Here is a 24,498-nt window from a genome sequence, read left to right as displayed (position 1 = left end):
GGTAATTTGTTACAGCAACCACAGGAAAGTAATAAAAAGGGTAAAAAGAAAATTTTATAAGTTCTCACGTGGTAAGAACAAGTTACTTCGGAAGACAAAAGAATCAAATACCAGACTCCTCCTCTACAACTCCGGAAGCTAGAAAACAATAGAATATCTACAGACAATTGATAAGTTAGAGCTGCAAACCAAGAATCTTAATGCTAGCCAAGGTATCAATTACCTGTCAGGATGAAAGAAAGGTATTTCAGATATTCAAGGATTCAGGCAATACATAACCAACATGCCGCATCTGAAGAAAATGTTTGAGAAACGAGGCAAATAGGATAACACAGATACAGAAATATGAGGAGGAGGGAAAGAGCATTATCATTAAATCTAAATGGATAAAGAGAATGTGTAATATAAATAAGGGAGGGGCACCTGGGTGGCTCAGTTGGTTAAGCATCTGCATTCAGCTCAGGTCATGATCTCAGGGTCCTGGAATCAAGCCCCACATTGGGCTCCCCGCTCCGCGGGAAGCCCGCTTCTCTTCCCACTCCCCCTGCTTGTATTCCCTCTCTTGCTGTGTCTCTCTCTGTCAAATAAATAAAATCTTTAAAAAAAAACCAAAAAAGTAAAAAATAAATAAAAACACACAGCAGAATTCCTAAATTAACAAGAGGAAAAAGAGGGAATTCAATGTAACTTCAACAAGTCTGCAAAAATAAAGAGAAAAAGGAAACAATACAATTAAAGAAACAGTCATCTTAAATAAGATGGAAAAAAAGTAGTAGAGCAGATTTTACACTAAATGGAAATGGGCTGGATTCTCCTATTATAGACAGCATGGTCAGCAAATGTTGGTTTTTTTATAAAAAACAAATTAACTCAAAGTGATTAGGAAAAAAATTTTCAATTTTTAAATGGGCCATGAGATACCACAAAAATGCCAAATTCCAGACTCTAGGAAAGTACACTGGTGCCTCGTGGACTCTTGCAAAGAGAGAAACAATATGTTCTGTCCATCATTTCTTAAGGAAGGAGAAAAGCTCCAATTTTTACTCACACCCGTCTGTAAAGGTCTGTTAAGTCACATTTCCAATCCAATAGTTGCTATAAAGGGGTAATAACATCGAAATTCCACTTCAACATGATTTTATATCTATTCCAAAACCCCTCAAAATTGACACTAATAAATAAAAAGATACAATTCCACAGGAACAAAGAGAACAGAAGAGTAGAGACAGCAAATAAAGATGTCAATAAATCACTGTAAAGGACATGAAACATAATCATGGTACAAGGCATACATAGTTCAGCATCAAAATATTATAAATATTGATAGTGAAAACCAAAAAGAGTGATAAAACTATATTGAGAGGCAGTGGGAACAGGAAGACTTATTAAGTAAGGTAAATTAGTAACTACAGCGACAAAAGTCAGTATATATCTAAAATCAGTAAATTAAAAGCTAGCAGTAGAAGCAGCTTATTTAGACATGTGTAGGAAATTAAAGATTGATATAAAGCAGGACATACAGTTCCCCTCTAAGGGGCAGGATCTAGGGCAGAGAGAAGTGGGGTAGAAAACTGGTATAATTTGTCATAACCTGTTAAACTGCTTGATTTCTAAGCCCTGTACGTATACTGGATTAATTAAAATTCGAATTATTTTTCTAAAGCTCAGTGAGGCACAAAATAAATTCAGTAAATTTACAAGATGGCACTCTTTTTTTTAAATGTCAGTCTTTATTAAAAGGTGCTCCAGTTTTCTCAAAAGATCAATATTAACATTTTTGTGACATCAATCTCCTATGTGTACGATTGTTAAAGGTTGATGTATAATAATGACTGCCCAGTGGCACTAAAAAAATATTTTCCTTGGGATAGAGAGAACCGCAGAAGATTATCACTGTACATTTATCTTTCTTTAATGTCTTAGCAAATTTCTAAAAATTCTTTGCACTATAAACCTCTACTTGGTCTCCCTTTGATGTGAATATTTGAGGAAATGTAGTAAACTGGAAAGAGTGTGGAATTTGAAGCCACATAGATCTAACTTTAAATTCTAGATTTCTAACTTTCTAGCTTAAGCATATTTATTAATTTATCTAACCTATGGTTTCTCATTTACAAAATGGAATTAGTAATTCCATTTTTACATAAAAGAAACCTGTAAAGTATCTTTTAGTGTGTATAGCATATAATAGGTATGCAGTAAATGATAGATGTTCTATTACATGGATTTCCATGGTATTTTTTTTTTTTTTTAAAGATTTTATTTATTTTTATTTGAGACAGAGAGAATGAGAGAGAGAGAGCACATGAGAGGGGGGAGGGTCAGAGGCAGAAGCAGGCTCCCCGCCGAGCAGGGAGCCCGATGCGGGACTCGATCCAGGGACTCCAGGATCATGACCTGAGCCGAAGGCAGTCGCTTAACCAACTGAGCCACCCAGGCGCCCTCCATGGTATTTTTTTTTAAGTTGGCTCCACACCCAGCATGGAGCCCAGCGCAGGGCTTGACCTCACGATCCTGAGATCAAGACCTGAGCTGAGATCAAGAGAGTCAGAAGCTTGACCAACTGAGCCACCCAGGCGCCCCTCCATGGTATTTTAATTAGAATTTGGTAATCCAAGTGATCATAAATTACAGGCCTACAAAACAAGGTAACATTTCCTTTTAAAGTTGAAATTATCGGGGCCTACCGGGGGAGTGTGAGGGATGCCACGAATTCCATTTGGAGGCATCTTTGAGCTCACCGAGTAGACACCATGAGCAAAGCTCACCCTCCCGAGTTGAAAAAATTTATGGACAAGAAATTGTCATTGAAATTAAATGGTGGCAGACATGTCCAAGGAATATTGTGGGGGTTCGATCCGTTTATGAATCTTATGATAGATGAATGTGTGGAGATGGCAACTGGTGGGCAACAGAACAATACTGGAATGGTGGTAATATGAGGAAATAGTATCATCATGTTAGAAGCCTTGGAGTGAGTATAAACAATGGCTGTGTTCATCAGAAGAAATCAACTGCTTCCACATGTCCCCTCCATAGTACCTGTTTTACTACAATATAAAAATCAGGTCGTGTGCATTTTCATATTGAACTTTTTTGTTAAATAAACTTTTATAATAGTCAAAAAAAAAAGTTGAAATTATCATGGCATAATGCTCTACAAGTCTAATTACCAAAAAATGGCACCCCCAAAATGTCCCCAGTTATTTTGGAACATTGCAAAGAGTCTTCACAATTGCCCAGAATGCAGTCATCCCACACATCTGTTCAATTTCCTTATGCCTCCATGATTCCTGCCTGTGAGCCACCTTGGGAAATCTCTGAGACCTGCTCCACTACCACCTCTCATGACCCCTGAGATCTGAGTGAAGGCTGTTGTTTGAAGAGGCAACTAGGCCAGAACACTGCAAGATAAAAGGGACAAGCCTCTTTCCTAATTTTACATTATGCTGTAAGACAAGATTTGTTAAAGTTTTTGAGGAGACAATTTAAGTTTAGGAATTGGGATTTAATTTTTTTCCAAATGAGGCAGGTTTTGGTCTGGGTATGGAAATTACTGCAGATAGTTTTTCGGCCTTGGGAAAAAGAGGATACAAAGTCATCCTAATGTTCAAGATTCAGATGGTAGACATGTTTTGAATAAAAAAATTTCATGAATCAAAAATACCTTGGTACCAGTCAATAAGACCCAGCCTGGAGAACACAGCTGATCCTCAGCATTTGTGAATTCCATATTTGTGAATTTGCCTACTCACTAAAACCTACTTATAACCCCAAAATCAACACCCGTGGTGCTTTCACAGAAATTCACAGACATGGACATGCACAGAGTGGTGAAAAATTTGTCACCCATGTACATTCCCAGCTGCAGTCAAACAAGGCAACACTCTGCCTTCTTGTTTTATTTCTCGTAGTATAAATAAGTCCTTCTAAACGAGGGTCCTTCTCAGTACATTTCGTGCCCTTTTCCACATTTTTGTGCTTCTTGGTGGTCATCTGACTGTTGAAAATGTCCCAAGCATAGAGCCTAAGTATTACTGTCTAGTGTTCCTGAGCACAAGAAGGCTTTGCAATGTCTTATGGAGAAAATACATGTGTTAGATAAGCTACCTTCTGGCAGGAGTTAGAGTGCTGTTGGGTGTTAGTTCAATGTTAATGAATCAACAATTTATACTAAATAAGAGTTAAAAAAAAAACAAAACAGAAACACAAATAAAACAAGGTTATATACTGGCTGGTTGATGACAATGTTGTGACCAGAGGCTCACAGGCACCCAATCCAGGGCAATGATTCAGTATCCGCTAATTCAATGTTCCTAAGAATACCTACATCCCTGCTATGAATAATGAGCATCTACTGTATTCTGATCTGTTAAAGTAGTTGAAGCCCCTCTTCTCTGTCTGGGTACTAGAAAGAAATAAGCCAATGAGACATAAACTTAAACAGGCTTGGGAGGCAGGAACCAATGAGATCTGATTCTGCCCTGAGAGAAGTTCTTAGGAATGAGGAGGGGGAAAAGCTCCAAAGGTCCGGGTTCCACTCAACAACTGGGTTGCTGTAGTTGGTATTACCCATCCATCAGAATGGATCCTTCTCCAACTCTCCCTGGACTGGGGAGATGGGAATCCAGGCCACTCAACCGTGGCCCAGGGGAAGCCATCCACATCGGAGCTACCCCAACTAAGCTATGCCCAGGGGTAAAATAACCTGTTATTGGGGATCAGCTCTGGAGCCAGCAGTGGGGCCTGGAAAACTACTCAGTCTTAGATTCTCCTATTTGGGGCATGCACCTACTAAATAGTTTTCTTTTGTTTGTTTAAGTGCCCAGTGTTAAAAGAGTATTGATTTACTTGAACCAGGCAACTAGTCTAGAGTGGAGTAAGGGATGGTAAATCAGTAAGTCAGCCTTCAAAAACTGTTCCGCAACACTTCAAAGTAACTGTTTGCTCTTCACAAAGTCTCATTTGAGAGTTCTCTCAGCTTCTGACCATCACTTCTTGCCTGGCATCTCCCAGATCTCTTTTAGAGCACTAGTTCTGTCCATCTTTAAACATGGTCATTCAAACCCAGTCCGTGGGCCTGACCGAAGACATACCATTGGCTTCATTCTCAGCTCCTTCTCTTTCAAATGCAACACATGAATACATACACAAGACCATATCAATTGGTGCAAATAAATACTGAGAGAGGCATTTTTGGCATTGTTTTTGGAGTTCAGCTCAATGAGCCCAAAATGTATGCAGCATGGAGAAATGACACAAGAAGAGACAAAGAAGTGCCCTCCCAACTAATTAATGATAATAGCAAACATTAAGAGTGTTTACTATGTGCCAAGCACAATGCATTTTACCCGTATTAACTCTTCTCACAACTACATGAGGTTTTCATAATCCTTACTTAAGACATACAAAAATTGAAGGATAGAAAAGTAAAGTGATTTGCCCAAGGCTGCACATTTTAGTAAGTGACAAAAGAGGGATTTGAATTCAGGCAGTCTGACTCTAGAGTCTGTTCTTAACCACAGTTTAATACTGCCTCTCAAGCTATTTATAAAGTCATTAAAGTGAAAGACCATGCTTGATTTCTCTCTAGCATTTCCCAGCACAATGTGATTATATCATTGGCTCACAAATAGAAGTGTCTAAATGAGAACTTCCCAGTGGTTTAGATAATTTCTGTAACACAAAACTATGCTGTAAGTTTTCAAGGATTAGTGATGTCCAGCGTGACATCATTACCAAGGACAAGACTATCGTTACAGTTAGTTGGCGGTGCTACTTCTCCCTTTCTAGAAAAACACAAGCTCATCTGAGAACCAACTGGCCTTTGCCCAGCTTCTCACAAGGATAATCCAGTTCTGACTCAAGGGCATGGAAATTGGGGTTGAAAAAAATACAGTTATGGTTTCATGGGCTTAGGAACATGATAACTTTTCTTGATTTGCTGACTACTGGAATATGAGATGAGAAAAAGGTAAGATGAATCTAAGGTTACATGCTCAGAGGAGATGCTATAGTGTTTATTACTAAGGGTGACAGAAAACTAAGGAAGATAGGAAAGCATGTAACCAATGACAAGTAAGTCTTCTTTTGCTATACTGAGACTGCCAACAAAGACATCTGTTAGCCTAGTAACTCTGTCTCCTTTCAGTCAAAAATTTATCGACTGCTTCTCAGGAAAATGCTCAGTGGCAAACATTCTACAAAGACAACATTATATAAATGCCATAAAATGTGTTGGAGAGGTTTCTAGCCACTGCTAACCTAAACTGAATAAATCTGAACAGTTCATTAACATCCAGAGAAACATTCAGATCTGACACTCCAATCATTTTAAATCTTTCAAAAGTGAGAAGATCCAATAAAAGTAACCCAAAATAAAGCATGTTTCCTACTATTTTAATAAATCAGTAGTGCTGTGTTTTTCACAAACTTGAATCTAGCCAGGATTTTAATTTACCAATTTGAACAAGTGGAAGCAACACATTATTTCATTTGTTTGAGGATAACCATTGATTTCTCACGTATAAGCTCCCTACTTCATTTAATTATTTGGAGGAAATCTGGAACACCATTTTAAACTAAACTACCTCCTTTCATATGCTAATCTCCAGAATTTAATATCTATTAGTTAGGAAACAATAATTTAGATTGTATCTATATATGTAAATTTCAATGAGTAATGTTATCTATGTTAAAATTGGTCATGCTGTAAACTGTTGAATCTCAGATCTGGACCTCTGAAACAAATAATGCAATATATGTTAAGAAAAAAAAAAAGAAGAAGAAGAAGGTAGCGAGAGGGGAAGAATGAAGCGGGGGAAATCGGAGGGGTGGACGAACCATGAGAGACGATGGACTCTGAAAAACAAACTGAGGGTTCTAGAGGGGAGGGGGGTGGGAGGATGGGTTAGCCTGGTGATGGGTATTGAGGAGGGCACATTCTGCATGGAGCACTGGGTGTTATGCACAAACAATGAATCATGGAACACTTCATCTAGAACTAATGATGTAATTTATGGGGATTAACATAAGAATAAAAAAATATATATAAAAAAAAAATTGGTCATGCTGTAAAAAGCTAGTGTTGCCATTCATATACTAATATAGAATTACTTTACAATAAGGTATTGATTTTCAAACTGCTCTTCTGATGCCCAGGGTTCTGAAGTGTATATGGAGCCTTGTTGGGTGAAAAAAAGGAAGAGAATTTAATGGACAAAGAAATTGGGTTCAGGGATCACCAGCACATTCAAATCAATTTTTAAATCTATCAAAAATTACAGTTTTACATATGATGTTTTTTTGGGAAAAAAAATTTCTGGTCAAAAATGTATATAAACTACCTCTAGTGGAATTCTGTTATGCAAAAGAAAAATATTACAATCCATTTCTAGTCTTCCCCCTATAAAAATGATTATTATGTTTTAGTGGTTTCTAAAATAATATGCTTCAACTATGCTCAGCTAACAGTTTATGTAATTTAATAAGTAAAATCTCAAATGTTATCAAATTTCACAAAATATTTAAGTCACAGTTTAAGATAAAACACTCAATCTGAAAAAAAAGTGAAGTATCTAGATGCCTTTTCCTAAAACAATGTATTACCTTCCGTAATAATTACCAAAACGAGGTAAGGTTTTCTTTTCTTTTTCATACCTATCAATAATGTTTCTTAGTTATTTGTACTTAACTATTTTCTTACCAAAGTATTCTACTATCTCCACTAGTTTATCTTTCTATTCTTCCACATGAATAGAAATGAAGCATTTGTATGATACAATAATTTAGCTCATATGCCTGAAGTTCAAAGATAATTTAATTTCACATTTATTCATTTATGGTATTTCCAAATTTATTTGAAGTGCTGTGTTATTGCACAGGATTTTTTTCACCTTATAATAAAAACATACTTCAGTTATTTCATCAGGATTCTACAAAACCTATATAAAATTACACAGAAAGGAATACTCCAAACCTCCTAATACAACTGCTTCATAAATGTCAGTGTGTGACCAAGTAGAAAGTAGATATACATGAGAATCATTTTGTGCAAAATTAAACTATAAATTCTTTATTATTCTTCATCACCTCCTTAAAATAAGAGAGACCAATAAATTCATAACACTAGGAGGAAACTTTGAAATTATATTATCTAACACATCTTTTCATCGTTTAACATGAGGACACTAAGACCCAGAAAAGAGAAATACTTTATTTAACAGCAAAATTATGACTAAATCCTACTCTTCTGTCTAAAGCCCTTTCAACTACATCATCATGGGACATAATAAGTGATAGCATAAAAATAATAAATAGAGTAAGGAATTGTAGTTGCAGTTCAAGATAACCTTCTGTAAATTCCTGCCCTCCCCTAGAAATTGTAACAATAACTAAAACACACAGGACACAAGCTATTTAAATATATTTACTACAAGATTATAGGAATAAATATTCATTAATATTAAAATTAAAAATAGCAAGCATTAAGTGAATAAATGACATATAGGCACTAAGCTTGCTTATGCCATTTAAAATTCCCCATCTTTTACCACCTCACACTAGTCAGAATGGCTAAAATTAACAAGTCAGGAAACAACAGATGTTGGTGAGGATGTGGAGAAAGGGGAACCCTCCTACACTGTTGGTGGGAATGCAAGCTGGTGCAGCCACTCTGGAAAACAGTATGGAGGTTCCTCAAAAAGCTGAAAATAGAGCTACCCTATGACCCAGCAATTGCACTACTGGGTATTTACCCCAAAGATACAAATGTAGTGATCCGAAGGGGCACCTGCACCCCAATGTTTATAACAGCAATGTCCACAATAGCCAAACTGTGGAAAGAGCCTAGATGTCCATGAACAGATGAATGGGCAAAGAAGATGGGGGAGGGGGTGTAATGGAATATTATGCAGCCATCAAAAAATGAAATCTTGCCATTTGCAACAACATGGATGCAACTAGAGGGTATTATGCTAAGTGAAATAAGTCAATCAGAGAAAGACAATTATCATATGATCTCACTGATATGAGGAATTTGAGAAACAAGACAAAGGATCATAGGGGAAGGGAAGGAAAAATGAAACAAGACAAAACCAGAGAGGGAGACAAACCATAAGAGACTCTTAATCTCGGGAAACAAACTGAGGGTTGCTGGAGTGGAGGGGGATGGGAGGGATGGTGTGGCTGGGTGATGGACATTGGGGAGGGTATGTGCTATGGTGAGTGCTGTGAATTGTGTTAAGACTGATGAATCACAGACCTGTACCCCTGAAACAAATAATACATTATATGTTAATTAAAAAATAAAAATAAATAAAATAAATAAAATAAAATTCCCCATCTTTGTGCTCAACATCACTAATCATCAGTGAAGTGTAAATCAAAACCGCAATGAGATATCACCTCACACCTTTCAGAACAGCTAGAATGAAAAAGACAAGAAATAACAAGTATTGGCAAGGATGTGGAGAAAAACGAACCCTCATGCACTGTGGGCAGGAATGTAAATTGGTGCAGCCACTGTGAAAAACAGTATGGAGGTTCCTCAAGAAATTCAAAATAGAAATACCACACAATCCAGTAATTCCACTACTGGATATTTACCCAAAGAAAACAAAAACACTAATTCAAAAAGATATATGTACCCCTATGTTTACTGCAGCATTATTTACAATAGCCAAGATCTGGAAACAACCCAAATGTCCATCCATAGATGAATGGATAAAGAAGATGTGGTATATATATATATATATATATGTATGTAATGGAATATTACTCCGCCATAAAATAATAAGATCTTGCCATTGCGGGGTGCCTGGGTGACTCAGATGGTTAAGCGTCTGCCTTCGGCTCAGGTCATGATCCCGGGGTCCTGGGATCGAGCCCCACATCGGGCTCCTGGCTCGGCGGGGAGCCTGCTTCTCCCTCTCCCTCTGCCTCTCTCCCTGCTCATGCTCTCTCTCTCTATCTCTCTCAAATGAATAAATAATCTTAAAAAAAAAAAAAAAGATCTTGCCATTGCAACAACATAAATAGACCCAGAGGGTATTACACCAACTGAAGTAAGACAAAAACAAATACCATGTGATTTCACTTACATATAGAATCTAAAAAGAAAACAAATGAACAAACAAACAAAAGGAGAAAGAGACCCATAAATATAAAGAACAAACTGATGGTTGCCATAGGGGAGAGGTATGGAGGGATGGGCAAAATGGGTAAAGAGGAATAGGAGATACAGACTTCCAGTTATGGAATGAGTAAGTCTCAGGGATGAAAGGTACTACAGAGGGAATGTTATCAATAGTACTGTAATAGCATTGTGTGGTGACAGATGGTAGCTACGCTTGTGATGAGCATAGCATAATGTATAGAGTTATCCAGTCACTATGTTGTACAACTGAAACTAATATAACACTGTGTGTCAACTATATTTCAATTTTTTAAAAACAGGTTAAAAATAAAATAAAATCCCCCATCTTTGAAATGTCTCTCAGTTCAGACAAAATGACTAGAAAGCAAACAGCTTTTTGGCTTCCCTTCCACACTGGCCCAAGGAGGCAGTATCTTTTTCCTGGGGTACTCTTGGCCCTCTCATCTTTCCTAGGGTTTCAGTTGTAAGAATCATCTCTAACTTTCAGAGAATGTGCACCTATTGACATTGTGGGTGCCTTCTCTTTTGATGACTCCCCACTCCATCCCAAAACCTTACAAGGAAAAACTTCTTTGCATTATGCCCTATTTTGGTCACTCTCTAATAGCCATATATTTACCCAACATGAATAAATATGTTTATGGTTCTGTGTGTTTCTGTTGCCATGACAAGATATAATTTTTTAAACAAACTGGGATACAGTTACAAAGTCTAATTTCGTAAATAAGCAAGATAGCTTAATTATACATACAAATTATATATACAAAATTCACCTGGGACTGGGGGCCAGGGGAACACAAGGGATATGAGAACTAGTAAGGGAAAATATAATTTTTAAAAGCTAACAAAAGTGCTATTTAATCTGACGAATTTGTTCAGAATTGGAAGAAACATCATAGACTAGTGTTTAAGATGAAGAGCTTTTAGGGTGCCTGGGTGGCTCAGTTGGGTGAGCGACTGCCTTCGGCTCAGGTCATAATCCTGGAGTCCCAGGATTGAGTCCCGCATCGGGCTCCCTGCTCGGCAGGGAGTCTGCTTCTCCCTCTGACCCTCCCCCCTCTCATGTGCTCTCTCTCATTCTCTCTCTCTCAAATAAATAAATAAAATCTTTAAAAAAAAAAAAAAGATGAAGAGCTTTTGAGCACCTTAAGAAATAGACAATCATCATTTGGAGGGACTCAAAAGACTGTCTGACTATAGATCAAGAGAGAAATATTTGTTCATGGACAGTTGAAATTGAGATGAAGCACTGGAGATATAAGCTAGCTATTAAAATGTCATTGACAGAGAATATACTGATTTCAAAATTAAATTCAAATCAATTGGGCTAGCATAGTGGGATTATAAAATAAGTATCTACTACTACAATATGTGAAAAAGAAAACAAACCTAATCTTTTCTATGAACCACACTCTACTGAGTTACAGGAAAATTTAAACTTTCCAATTCACATTCTCTAAATCACTTATGGTATCACTGGTCTCCTTCTAGTGTTCAATATTCCCTTTCAAGAAATATAATCCACAGATTCTCCCTGTACTCTCTCCAAATTGCCAGAACAGTATTTCCCACCCCACTTGCTCTTCTACAATGTGACCTTGCCACTTCCCATCAAGAAATGGTGTCTAGGTCCCTCCCCCTCAAATCTAGATGAATTTGTGACTGCTCCAAACAGTAGAGTATGGTAAAAATAACACTATGTGACTTCCAAAGCTAGGTCATAAAAAGTGATAAAGCTTCCATCTTGACTACTGGGACACTTGCTGTTAGAACCCAGAGCTGCCATGTAAGGAGTCCAAGTACTCTAAGGTTTCCACGTTTTGAAAACCAGGCCATATGTAAAGGCCAGGTAGAGGTGTTCTGGCTGGAAGCCCCAGATGAGGTCTTAACCAACAGCCAACATTGGCCACCAGACATGTGAATGAAGATACCTCCCAATGACTGCAGCCCCAGCAATCAAGTTACTTTCAGTCAGTGAGTGTTCTTAGATCAGGCTTTACACACATGTTGGAGAAAAAGCATCCTCATTATGCCTTGTCCAAATTTCTGATTAAAAAACCCATGAGCATAATAACATGGTTGTTTTACACTAAGTGTTTGCATAATTTATTATGTAGCAGTGGTAACTGGAATATTCTCTCTCTCCCGGCTCCACCCTTATATACTTCTGGGAATTATCAGGGGCTCACGGTGTTATGGCAGGTGATACTGCTTGTCTGAATCCTTTCTAGTATCTGTTGTTAAGTGACTGGTCTGATCTAATTCCTAAACAGTACCTACTATTGGGTGATGAGCCTACTGAAGCATCATCATGGCCTCTACTATGAGAGTTTGTGATCTTAGATCGGTGACTCTGTCCTTTACACTCTTTGTTTTAACTTTGGGCCTCTGATGGTCCACTGACATATCAGTCCCTCCATATCCTCTCACCCAGGAGATAAGGAAATTTCTTAATCCCTTCACACTCTGTACATACCATTGGAGCCAAGAATGTTGCCTCATGCCATCTATTAGATAACTCCCTTCATCATATTTGTGCTTTCATCTTTGCCATATTGGATAAGGTCAAATACAAGATTCTCTCTGAGTTTTGCAGTCTCTTAGTTGCTTCCACTAGACTCTATGATGTGGATGCTTCTACTGCATACACTAGGTTCTATTCTAGAGGAGGAAAATGATGGCATGGAAACCTGACCTCTTTACCACATCTCTTTCTCTCTTCTCATTTCCCAAATCCACATGTTCAGAAAAGAAGGGCATCCCTTATGCTTTCTCCCTAGCAAAGACTTCTCCTCCATTATAGCTTCCTCCTTTCCAGCAGACATTAGGCCTCAATTCCAAGCCTCAATAAAAGAAGAGGTATCTTCCCTACACTAAAGAATAAATAGTATAATCTGAGCCACGAGGCATGGATTTTCATCTGAAAGCCATGAAGTTACTGGTGGAAAAAATCCATAGCAGTTTAATACCATGGAAATATTCCTGTTACACTAAGGAATATTACAATTTTCCAATCTTCAAATGGAAAAGTGAGCTAAAAGGCATCTGCTTTATCATTGACTTATTTATCATATACTTCTTCACTTAGTATAAATATAGTATGGTTGCAATGTATTGAGGTCATATTTTTTAAAGTACAGTGGCAGGTTTTCTGATCCTAAAGACCAGTTCTTTGGATATGATCACAGTCTGATAGTGAAAACATCTCTCATGATATTAACAAATATATACTTAAAGAACTAAAAATAAAAATCATTTATAATATGGATACAAAATCATTACCTTCCTCTGAGTGTCTTTATGTCATTCTGGTCAATCCCCAAAACTTCCATGGGACAGATTTATTAAGACAGTGAATATTTGCTTATTTCTTTGAACTTGTTATTCATCATCCATTGTCCATTTCATTCTACTTTTAAGATTTTATTTATTTATTTGACAGAGAGAGACACAGCAAGAGAGGGAACACAAGCTGGGCGAGTGTGAGAGGGAGAAGCAGGCCTCCTGCTGAGCAAGGAGCCCAACACGGGGCTCGATCCCAGGACCCTGGGATCATGACCTGAGCCGAAGGCAGCCGCTTAACCGACTGAGCCACCCAGGTGCCCCCCATTGTTCATTTTAAAAGTGGGCTAAATAATGCATATTTTTGAACCAGTTTGTCCCCTCTACACAGCACTTAAAGGAATAGAAAAATGCTCTGTCCCCATTACCTAGTCACATGCAAGGCCATAGACAATAATGTCAATCTAGAATTGAGTAAGAGTCAGTGTACAAAGTGAAATCTCTATAAGGGACTCTGGGAATTAAAGTGCGTATGTCTGACTAAACCCTAGTCTATGTGTGGTCAATACATTGACCAATCTTCTGTTGTTTGAAAGTCAAGAGCCAATTACTACACGAAATAGTGGCAATATGTTCATCACAATTCAACCATTAAAACTTGTCTTCTAGGGGCGCCTGGGTGGCTCAGTCATTAAGTATCTGCCTTTGGCTTAGGTCATGATCCCAGGGTCCTGGGATCGAGCCCCACATCGGGCTCCCTGCTCAGCCAGGAGCCTGCTTCTCCCTCTCCCACTCTCCCTGCTTCTGTTCCCTCTCTCGCGGTGTCTCAGTCAAATAAATAAATAAAATCTTAAAAAAAAAAAAAAACTTGTCTTCTAATGAGAACTTTTTTATCATATAAACATCAATAAAATGTGCTTCTGAAAAAAAAAAGAGCAAATATTAAAAAAGGCAAATATGGATAATGCCTCATTATCCATCTCATTTAATTTATACCATCATGCCATGTTTATGAAACCATAGAGGGAAAAAAAATTAAATTCATCTATGTTTAAGTTGTTAAAAGTCAAGAGCCCTACCCATCTTGTTCATCTTTGTATTTCCAACACTGGCAGCTGGTACGGTACGTAAGCATTCCTAATAAATTAATGAGCCTAGTCCAACCCTTCATTTTACAACTAAGGAAATTGAGAGGTCATGTGTCTTCTCCCTTCTTTCAGGAAGAACTAAGAAGTTGCTAAAATGAACCTATACTCATTAATGCCGCTTACTTATGGGAGTGCCTGGGTGGCTCAGTCAGTTGGGCATCTGCCTTCGGCTCAAGTCATAATCTGAGGATCCTGGGATTGAGCTCTGCATCAGGCTCCCTGCTCAGTGGGGAGTCTGCTTCTCCCTCTCCCTCTGCTCCACACCCCCGGGCCCCTGCTCATGCACTTATCTCTCAAATATCTTTTTTAAAAATGTTGCTTATATATGTCTATGGTTTATCAGCTACATATATATTTTTAGTATCTGTTCTAGCAATTTAGTTCAAAATTGACAAGTACACTCAACTACATTTAGGTTCTTTTTGCTTATATTGGTTATTTTTGCTTCTGATTGAGAGTTGGCCATAAAACAAAGAAAACAAGAAGAAATAATGTATATAAAATATTCAATCAGTTTTGGACTTATGACTTCACTATACCCTAAGGTAAAACTTCTTTGGAGCTAATGATATAAGAGACACTTCGGTGCAATAATACAATTTAAGTAATTCTGCATATTTAGAGCCCTTCATCAAAAGATGAAATCTTAGAAATATCAAGATATTGAAAATCAGGTTGTACCAAGGCTCTGTTACTTTAATTTATATTATCTATTATATATTGTTTAGAATTTGTTTCCTATTTGTTGAATAGAAGTGTATGTTAAAGGAGAAATACATCTTAATGGTGGTTATTCCTAGAGTCCTTTTCGATGTTATCTTGAGATTTTCACATAAATTCAGTAACATTTATTATATTACAACCAGAATTGCCTACCCTTATTGGAGTTTATAATCAAAAGGAACAAAGGCACACAGAGAAAAAAATCAAAATATAATTGAAAAGTGCTTCCTATGTTTTAGAAGCAAATATTAGAAATGATTAACTCTGCCTAGAAAACCTTAGTGGTACTCTTAGAGGAGGTGATTTTGAGCCGGGATTTAAAGAATATGGAGGAAGTTATCAGATGAAGGAAAGTGGAAAGAAGAAATAAAACACAAGTCCTAAAGAAAAACATTCACAATTACACAGACAAGTGAAACAACCAGCAAGTATAAGGAACTCCTAATGATTTTCTGTGACTAAAACAGACGACATAAAGAAGGGGAGTTTAACTGGTATGACTTCTCCAAAGACAGGTTGAAGTCAGATTATGAAGGACTTTTACTTCATGATAATGAGTTTTAACTTCATCTTTTAAGTAATGAAAAGTAATTTCTAAGCAGGAGAGTAACATAATTTGGTTTATAGATTAGAAAAATAATCAATTGGAATAATGAAGAAGCTAAAGCCAAAGTATTATAACAAGGCTATTTAAATGGGTCAAATTTGATGACAAGAACTGTAACAGAAAGAATGGAAAGGAGGGAATAGATTGTGGATATCTTTGAATGGTATATTCTTTTTTTATTTAAATTCAATTAATTAAGATATAGTGCATTATTAGTTTCAGAGGTAGAGTTCAGTGATTCATCAGTCTTATATAACACCCAGTGCTCATTACATCATGTGCCCTCCTTAATGTCCATCACCCAGTTGCCCCATTCCCCCACCATCCTCCCCACCAGCAACCCTCAGTTTGTTTATACTCTTTACTGCTCCAGGTCAGTAAGATTTACCCTGTGGTGGGTAAGGAGGACTGCATTTATTTTTGAGGGAGGAAAATATCCAGTACTTGGGGCCAGAGTCTTTGTAACAGAGAAGAGAATTAAAATTTGGGGACTGACATAAACCAAAAGTGACCGAGGCTTCTGGGGTAGCTATAATACATGCCTTCATTTTTTTTTTTTTTTTAACTTTGACCATGTAGCTTGTAACAGGCTATCTTGAAGTTTGCAATTATGCCGTTAGTTTTTTTCTGCCCTGGCTTGACAGACTTTAAGCCTTAATATTTTTTTCACTAGGTGGTAACCATAGGCTCTTACTTTGGGGGTAATGCCACCACAGGAATGTGAGGTTGTGGGTTTCACCAAAGAACTGATCTAGAGCTGCCTCAGGCAGGCTCAGGATGTGAGGTACTGCTGCCCGATCTTGAACCACACAGGTGCAGCTTCCCAAGAGGTGTGGCTGAGGCAAAATTCAACTACAGGAAGCAGTCTTTTTATACACAGACCTATCAGACAGGAAACATAATGACATTTGCAGCTACTACTCTGGACATAGCACATGCCACACGTGACCTTTACCTACACTACACCACACTACACTAGTAAAGTTCTAGATTTAGGTTATCAATGTCAAACACAGAAAAATAGTACAAAGATGAGAGGCTTTGAAAATGGGATGGGAAAGAGCATTTCCTCAAATAAGATTTTTTCCTCAAATAAGATTTTCTGTCTGGAGCTTCCACCATTTAAAATTTCTAAACTTTGAAAAACAACAACAGTGTCTCAAATGCCACTACACGGAGGAGGCAACACACAGATGTGGATTCTTCGCCATATGTGTGTAATGGAACAATTAACCCGATTTCTCCCACTTGCATTTATGAATTCTGAACCAAGTGGCATCGACTGACTGGCATGAGAGCAAGGCTAAATCAAGAATATTTTCTGTCTGAGCTCCTTCACTCAGATATTATTTGAGCCTATACTGGGGTCTTTGGCAAACGGTATTTGGTTAGACTAAGTCCTGGGTTCTGATTCTGGGTACATTATTTTGCCTTGCATAACTATTCTAGGGACAGAGAATTGGCTCATTTTGAAAACTGCTGCGTGTGTGCCTAGAACTGTGATACTCTGATGTGTCCTATTTATCATTTCATCTCTTTAATAGTGTAGCTCACAAAACACTTGACATTAAGCTAGTATAACTCCTGAGGGGTTGAAGAAACTATACCCATTCTAGGATGAGACAGCCCAGCCTGCAACTTTTTATTATTTTTAAAATTATTTTTTAATTTTTATTTATTTATTTAAGTGATCCTTACATCCTACGGGGGGGCTCAAACTCCTGACCCCGAGATGGAGAGTTGCATATTCTTCCAAACTGAGCCAGCCAGGTGCCCCCAGCCTGCAGCTTTTAAAAGAAACCCATGTTTACCAAGCACTGAGAAATTACTCTAGCTCAGACTAAGCAGAATATTAAGTTAAAAAGAATGATTTTGGACTTAAATTTCTTTGGCATTTTACAACACAAGGGCAACAGAATTTGATTTTGGACTTTATTTCCTTCACGCTGCTTCTTAAACTTGAATTTATGAGCGGGGTTGTCTTCTTCCTGCTCTTCCAGATCACTGTCTATGCTGTATGCTGCAAACACTGCGCAGGCTCCTTACCCTGTGACTCCCCGCTGGATTCTACCAGTGGAAATCACCAGTAAGGAGGAAATTAGGTCAGGGTGTTTATTCCGTTGGCTCCTTCCCTGCTGGGTCACTACAAGCTGGCTGCATCACTCTATTTAAAGCAGCCCTCTCCGTATAACTACTTTCTGTGGATTCTGAGGATCTTCCCCTCCTTGTGCCTCCTCAGGCCTAGGGTGGTGACAGGTACTCCATCTTGGTAACCCCAGAATACTGTCCATCCTTGTTAGTTCCCCTACACCCTGTGTGCTCTGGTGTGAACAGTCCCTTTTAATAAAGGGACTTTTTAAAAAATAAATTACAGACTTTTCTCAACCACCCAGTTTGAGTGTGCCATCCACTCCCTGCTAGAACTTGACAAATACAACTTGAAAGGGGAATTAAGTTTACAACTTTAATTTCTTTCTGGGAATTTGATAGTAAGAAGGGAATTGTATTTTATGACTTGTCATTTGCTCTCTTTGAAGAACATCTGATAGGCCCTTTGCGATATGTGGTTGGATACCTTTGGGATATAAAGTAACATATAAGTGAACTTCATTCTTGAGTGCAGAGTGGCCTTGGAGGAGTTAATTTAATTGGTTATTGTTATGACTTATTTCAGAGGCTTTTAGGTATAAAATTTGTACTGCCTACCAGTGATCCCCAGGAGGTATTCAATAAAGCAGTGACTCCTATTTGCAGGGCAGCCTCTAAGAAGTAGGGGAAGGGTCATCTGGAGAGACTGTTGCCCCCTCTCCCATTGGAAATGACTGTAACTTTGGTTGACTAAAGATTTAATAGTTAAGCCCAATGGATTAAGAGTGCAAAAACCTCGGAAATTTTAGTAGTGACAGATACTGATTGCCTACTCCTATTGTTTCCTTTGAGGCAGAGGAAACCCCATTAGTAAAACACCCCTGGTCTCTTTCTACCCCCTCATTCGGGATCCCCTAAATGATTTACATGACTGGTGAGTCTGGAAGGAGAAAGTAGATCTAAAAGCTCTTTCCTCTATATTTTCCATCCTCTTAGCAAGGCCCTGCCTACAGTGAGTGGGCCATCCACTCAGCTCCAGCCACAGTTCTTTCCCTTTGCTCTGTGATGTGTGTACAGGGAGCTGCCTGAATTCAGACAGTTATGACTTGGTGAGAAAACTGGCCTAAATTCAGAACTCTGTATTAAGAAACACATATATATGCAAATATAGGCCACAATCTGAAATATTAGCTTTATGTGGAATAAAGATATTATCTGGACTTTCACCTGCCTTGTTCCTGGGGGAAGAGAGGTAGTATTTATTTGTCCCCTTCAATGGTCCCCAACAGATACTAAGTTAAATGCTTCTCAGACTAAATTTCATATTCTGCCAATATAATTTCCTAGGGTTTAACTGCACAGTGCATAACATATAAGATAATTACTAACATTAACCTAGCACCAAACACTAAGTTGTGATTTCATTGCTTGTTTCACAAACCAGGTAGAAGATATAACGCCCAGCCAAAATGCAAAGCCTTAAAATTATATAGCAGTGAATGAAATAATGAAAATAACAGATCTCCCATTGTTTGGAAAATTTTCAATATATTTAGCTAAAATGAGTATTAATTGTTAAAAAGCATTTTAAAACTAAATTATAACAAATGGTAGAAGTTTTCCCTTTATGCTACCTTTACGGACTCTTCCATCATTTTCTGTTCAGATAAAGTATCAGGTTTTTTTCTTCTTCTTTGTCCCCAGTATATAGAACAAAGGTCAAACTCTGCAAATACATCTCTGTGGTTAACTGTAAGTACTGATGATGGTGTCTGGTAAAATAGCTGCTGACACCAGGTCAGCATGAATGATAGAAAAAAAACACTGCACTGATAAAAGAGTAAGACCTTTCCTGTTTTGTGTCATGTTTGATACCCAATGGAGCACACACAGAAAATGTCGGTTGACAAAGACATATTATTATGTGAAAACTATTAGAGTTGAAAAGAGGAAAACTTATACTTGAGAGAAATATTTCTGTATTAAACAACTGAATAGTTGCTAGAGCAGGCTCCTGAAGGTCTGTGGACAGATCTGTTCAAAAAAAGATGATACGGGCGAGGAAATTTCCTAACCCAAATCACCATTAGCCCAGTGTTAGGACTGGTGATTTTGGGACCCATGCCTCTGGCAGATCTCACTTCATAAACAAACACTCCTTTCACGAAGCTTTGAGTGGCCTGTGCTTAATGCTAAGAATATAAGACGACTTATCCCAGAAGGAAAGCTATGTAAGCAGCATGGGCCAGAAGGAGAATGGGTTGAGCAGACCAGTTCTCACAGCTCTGCCGAGAGAACCCAGAGATTCATAGAAAGTTGTTCTATGGATGAACTACGATCCAAAGGAAACAATACATGAGGAAGGAGTGGCTATTTCATAAGTTAGCAGTGTTTTGTATTACCTCTTCATCTCACACTCATCAATCACAGTTCATTGAACACCGTCTGGGTCAGGAAGTTTGCCAGGCAAAGGAAATACCTGCTACCTGCTCCCAAGAAACACAGGATCTAGTTAAGGATATAGAATGTATTTATAAAAATACAAATAACAAAGTAGCAAATATTATGCAATAGGTGATGATGAATAATGCTAAATATCCCAGTTTTAGGGAAATATACCAATGTCAGGCTATTAGGATTACCTTAACAAGAGCATAGAACCAGACCACATCCTTGAGGATTGGGGTGGAGTTTTCTCCAGACAGGAGGAGTTTTCCTATTGTCAACCATCCTAAAAGACATTAAATAAGAGGGCTGGGTTCCAGAGAATGAGTGGTGAGAAACTCGAGGAAATTTGTCTCTCTATGGGCAGGAGCATTTGATATATGAAGAGGACTGAGAATTCTGGAATGTTTCAAATGGTGGGGTTTGAGCTATCCCTGGTGAGAGGAGAGAGGCCGCAAGCAAGGCAAAGAATGAGCCTCCAAGTGCCCATAGGTGTGTGCACAGGTTTAGACAGTGGTTGTTAGGAATTCTCTGACTTAAATGCCTCTTCTTTCAACCATGATGCGTCAGTGAAACCTAAGCAAGAATCATCATTGGTGTCAGTGGTGTTGTGGATCATTAAGAAGGTGTGGTGCATGCATTTGGGAAGGAATGATACAAGTGAGAGCAGTCCCTCCTCTCCAGAGCCTAGAGAAGGATGTGCGTGTGGAGGTAAGGAAGGGAAGGTGGGGAACCAGGGGAGCTGGGCAATGCAAGGAGTACCAGGTAGAGTGGCTGTCTCATAAGGATCTGTGGTCAGGAAGGCAGAAGCAGCATGAGGATCAAATGAAGAAGACTGGAGAGAAGAGACTGAGGTGTTTGTATCTGAACAGATGAGAAGCAGTACTCTGGGAATGGCCACAAACAGCTGAGGTTCATTTTGATGAACCTCATTTCCTGACAATTAAGATAATGGGAGATCTGCCATAACAATTTGCATAAAAAGATAAAGTTTGATTTGATAATAACAGATTTGATAACTTAATGCTCCACTATTCACAGGGTAACCATTTGTCCCTTTGCCCAGGTCAGTCCCAATTCATGCCTGTCCCAGTGTTATTACCAACAGTACTCATTTTCCTAGCAACAGAGTCCCAGTTTGAATAATAAATAATGTGGTCACCTAACTAAGCACTGCATCAATGACACAGAAAAGAAACACAATTTCAAGAGGGGAGACATCATTGAAGGATGGAGATTAGATCTGAAATGTGTTCTGAAGGAAGGGAGGGCTTAAAGACAAAAAAGTCATGATTTTATATGAAAAAGAATAGTATGTGAAAGTAAATGCAATGAGGCATATCTGCCATTTTCTGCTGAGATATACTGAATTCCTTCCATGTGTCACGCACGATTTTCTGTGATTTTATATGTGTGAACACTTTTACTCCTCCTAATAACCCTATGAGGTAGATACTATGACCAGTCCTTTTCTAGTGAGGCAGAGGGAGTTTAACTAGTTTACCCAAACTATACAGTGAGATGGTGGCCAAGCAAGAATTAAACAGACAGCCTGGCATTTCTACAATACACCGCCTATCAGAGAGTAATAAGCACATTTATTTTGCTAAACTTTCTGATGAAAGAACAGTTGTAGATAAAGTTGGCAAGATGGATTAAAGGGTCTGCAGTGCCTTGATACAGCATTTGCACTTCATTCTTTACACCGTATAGAGCTAGTGAAGGGTTTTAAGATACTGATTTGAGTAACTCTCATTTTCAGAAGGTTTATCTTTGAGAAAAGCATGCAGAAGGAATAAGAATTAGACTTACGAGAAATCACACTGGTTTATAATCTCAAATGTATTTTATGTGTTACCCCTCCCTCTGCATGTAGATAGGTATGAACATAGGTGACATCTTTAAGAATTGTTTGCAACTAAAATTTGAGGAGAATAAGATTAATAATCACAACACAGAAAAAGAAAGTAACCGGGAAAGGGCGCCTGGGTGGCTCAGCCATTAAACGTCTGCCTTCGGCTCAGGTCATGATCCCAGGGTCCTGGGATCAAATCCCGCATCGGGCTCCCTGCTCCGTGGGAAGCCTGCTTCTCCCTCTCACACTCCCCCTGCTTGTGTTCCCTCCCTTGCTGTGTCTCTCTCTGTCAAGTAAATAAATAAAATCTTAAAAAAAAAAAAAAAGTAACCGGGGAGGGATACATCCATCTGTTTGTACATACAAACATTTCTTATTTAGAGATATGGATCCAAAACAAAGCTCTAGAGCTGAGTGTGAAAGCCTGGAGAAGCGGACTGAGTTGAAGAGGAGGACAAGGAGAAAGGAACAGTAGGGTTATAAAATGAGATCAGAAATTTCAGTTCAAAACAAGAAAGAATTTTTGAACAGTTCCAACTATCCAAGACTGAACAGGTTTGATGTGATTTCATGAGTATTTGATCCCAAATGCCTCTATTGTAAAAGTTCAATCTATTGAATGTTATACTGACACAGTATCCATATAAAAGAAAACAACACGTGTTTAGTAGAAGAAAGAATAACATGTGGAGTATATATACTGTGAGTAAATAGGTGAGAGATGGATGGGTAGGTAAAATAGATACTGACCAGATGAATAGATAGCTACACAGGCAGATAAGTATTATCACACTGTTTCACCAAATTTCCCAGTTTCCAAAATGTGGAAAGCCAAGCAAGATAAGACTCCAAGAGTTTAAGGGCTATGCCTGAATAATGACTTGCATGGTCCACGTATCAGTAAATGGGAAAAGGAAAATGACTGAAGATTTCAGTAATTATTTCTAACATCTGGATCTGGACAATTAGTATTTGTTCTTGAGGTTAAAATTGGGTAGTATTTCACATTATTAAAAATCTAGTGAGTATTGGAGTTTGGGGAGATCATTTTCCCTAAAAGATAAAAAATAAATACTTGAAAGTATTTCTTGTCTCAGCCTATAAGGAAAATGAATTTATCATGCTTCTTTTATAAACATCAACATTTGGGGCATCTTATGTACAATGTAGTGTTTTCTCAGATGCTAGGATTGTGTATGTGTTTGTGTGTACAATATAAAAATGCAAACTGTATTCCTGAAAATTTTAATTCTATTCATCTCAAATAATAAACTTAAAAAATAATTGCTTGAAACATCTATGAAAGCAAACCAATTAAAATCATAAACATTAGGGGCGCCCAGGTGGCTCAGTGGGTCAAGCATCCAACTCTTGGTTTTGGCTCAGGTCATGATCTCAGGTTCACGAAACTGAGCCCGCATGGAGCCCTGCATGAAGCCCTGCATCAGGCTCCACACTCAGCAGGAAGTCTGCTTGAGATTCTCTCTCACTCTCCCTCTGCCCCTCCCCCCAGCTCACACTCTATTTTTCTCTCTCTAAAATAAATAAATAAATCTTTAAAAAAATCATAAACATTATATTTACCCTAAAATACACACACACACACACACACAGGGGTGCCTGCCTGGCTCAGTCTGTAATGTGCAACTCTTGATCTTGGGGTCATGAGTTCGAGCCCCATGTTGGGGGTAAAGATTACTTACAAAGAAAAAAACCTGAATATATACACATGTATATGTATATATGTGTGTATACATATATATATACACACACACACATAAATAGCATAGGTATAGTTTCACTTCCCTTTTAGGTAGTTTGTATCTCATGGTAGCCCAAATGAAAATTCCAGCAAGGAATCAGACACCTGTCTTCTCATGCTTACGTATTATCATAAAAAACAATGAATTCTGCAAATGAACAATAAAAATATTTTCATTTTTAAATCATTTATTTCAGTAGAAAGACAACCAAAAGGGCTTTTTTACTTATATTTTTAGATCATATAATGAAGTCATTATTTCCCGAGAATAATTCCCTTTCCAATTGCTTGAAACCACTGTCATAATAATTTGATTTAGACTGGAAAGTAACAATCATAGTCTCTTTTCAATTAAGAGACATACTTCATTTTCCAATACCTCCATTTTCTTCATTTCTTCTAAAACTCATTACAAACCAAATAATTTTATTC

At 38.0% G+C, this 24,498-nt stretch overlaps 1 pseudogene; it reads left to right on the top strand.

Moving 5' to 3' along the window:
* The first annotated feature begins 2,685 nt into the window (after positions 1 to 2,685).
* On the top strand, positions 2,686 to 3,126 carry LOC115939970 (small nuclear ribonucleoprotein G pseudogene; annotated as a pseudogene).
* The last annotated feature ends 21,372 nt before the right edge of the window (positions 3,127 to 24,498 follow it).

The sequence above is a fragment of the Leptonychotes weddellii genome, chromosome 4 (assembly GCF_054177405.1).
Source record: "Leptonychotes weddellii isolate Sample4059 chromosome 4, ASM5417740v2, whole genome shotgun sequence".
NCBI lineage: Eukaryota > Metazoa > Chordata > Mammalia > Carnivora > Phocidae > Leptonychotes > Leptonychotes weddellii.
Note: the sequence above shows the minus strand (reverse complement) of the source record. Positions and strands in the feature narration are given on the sequence as shown.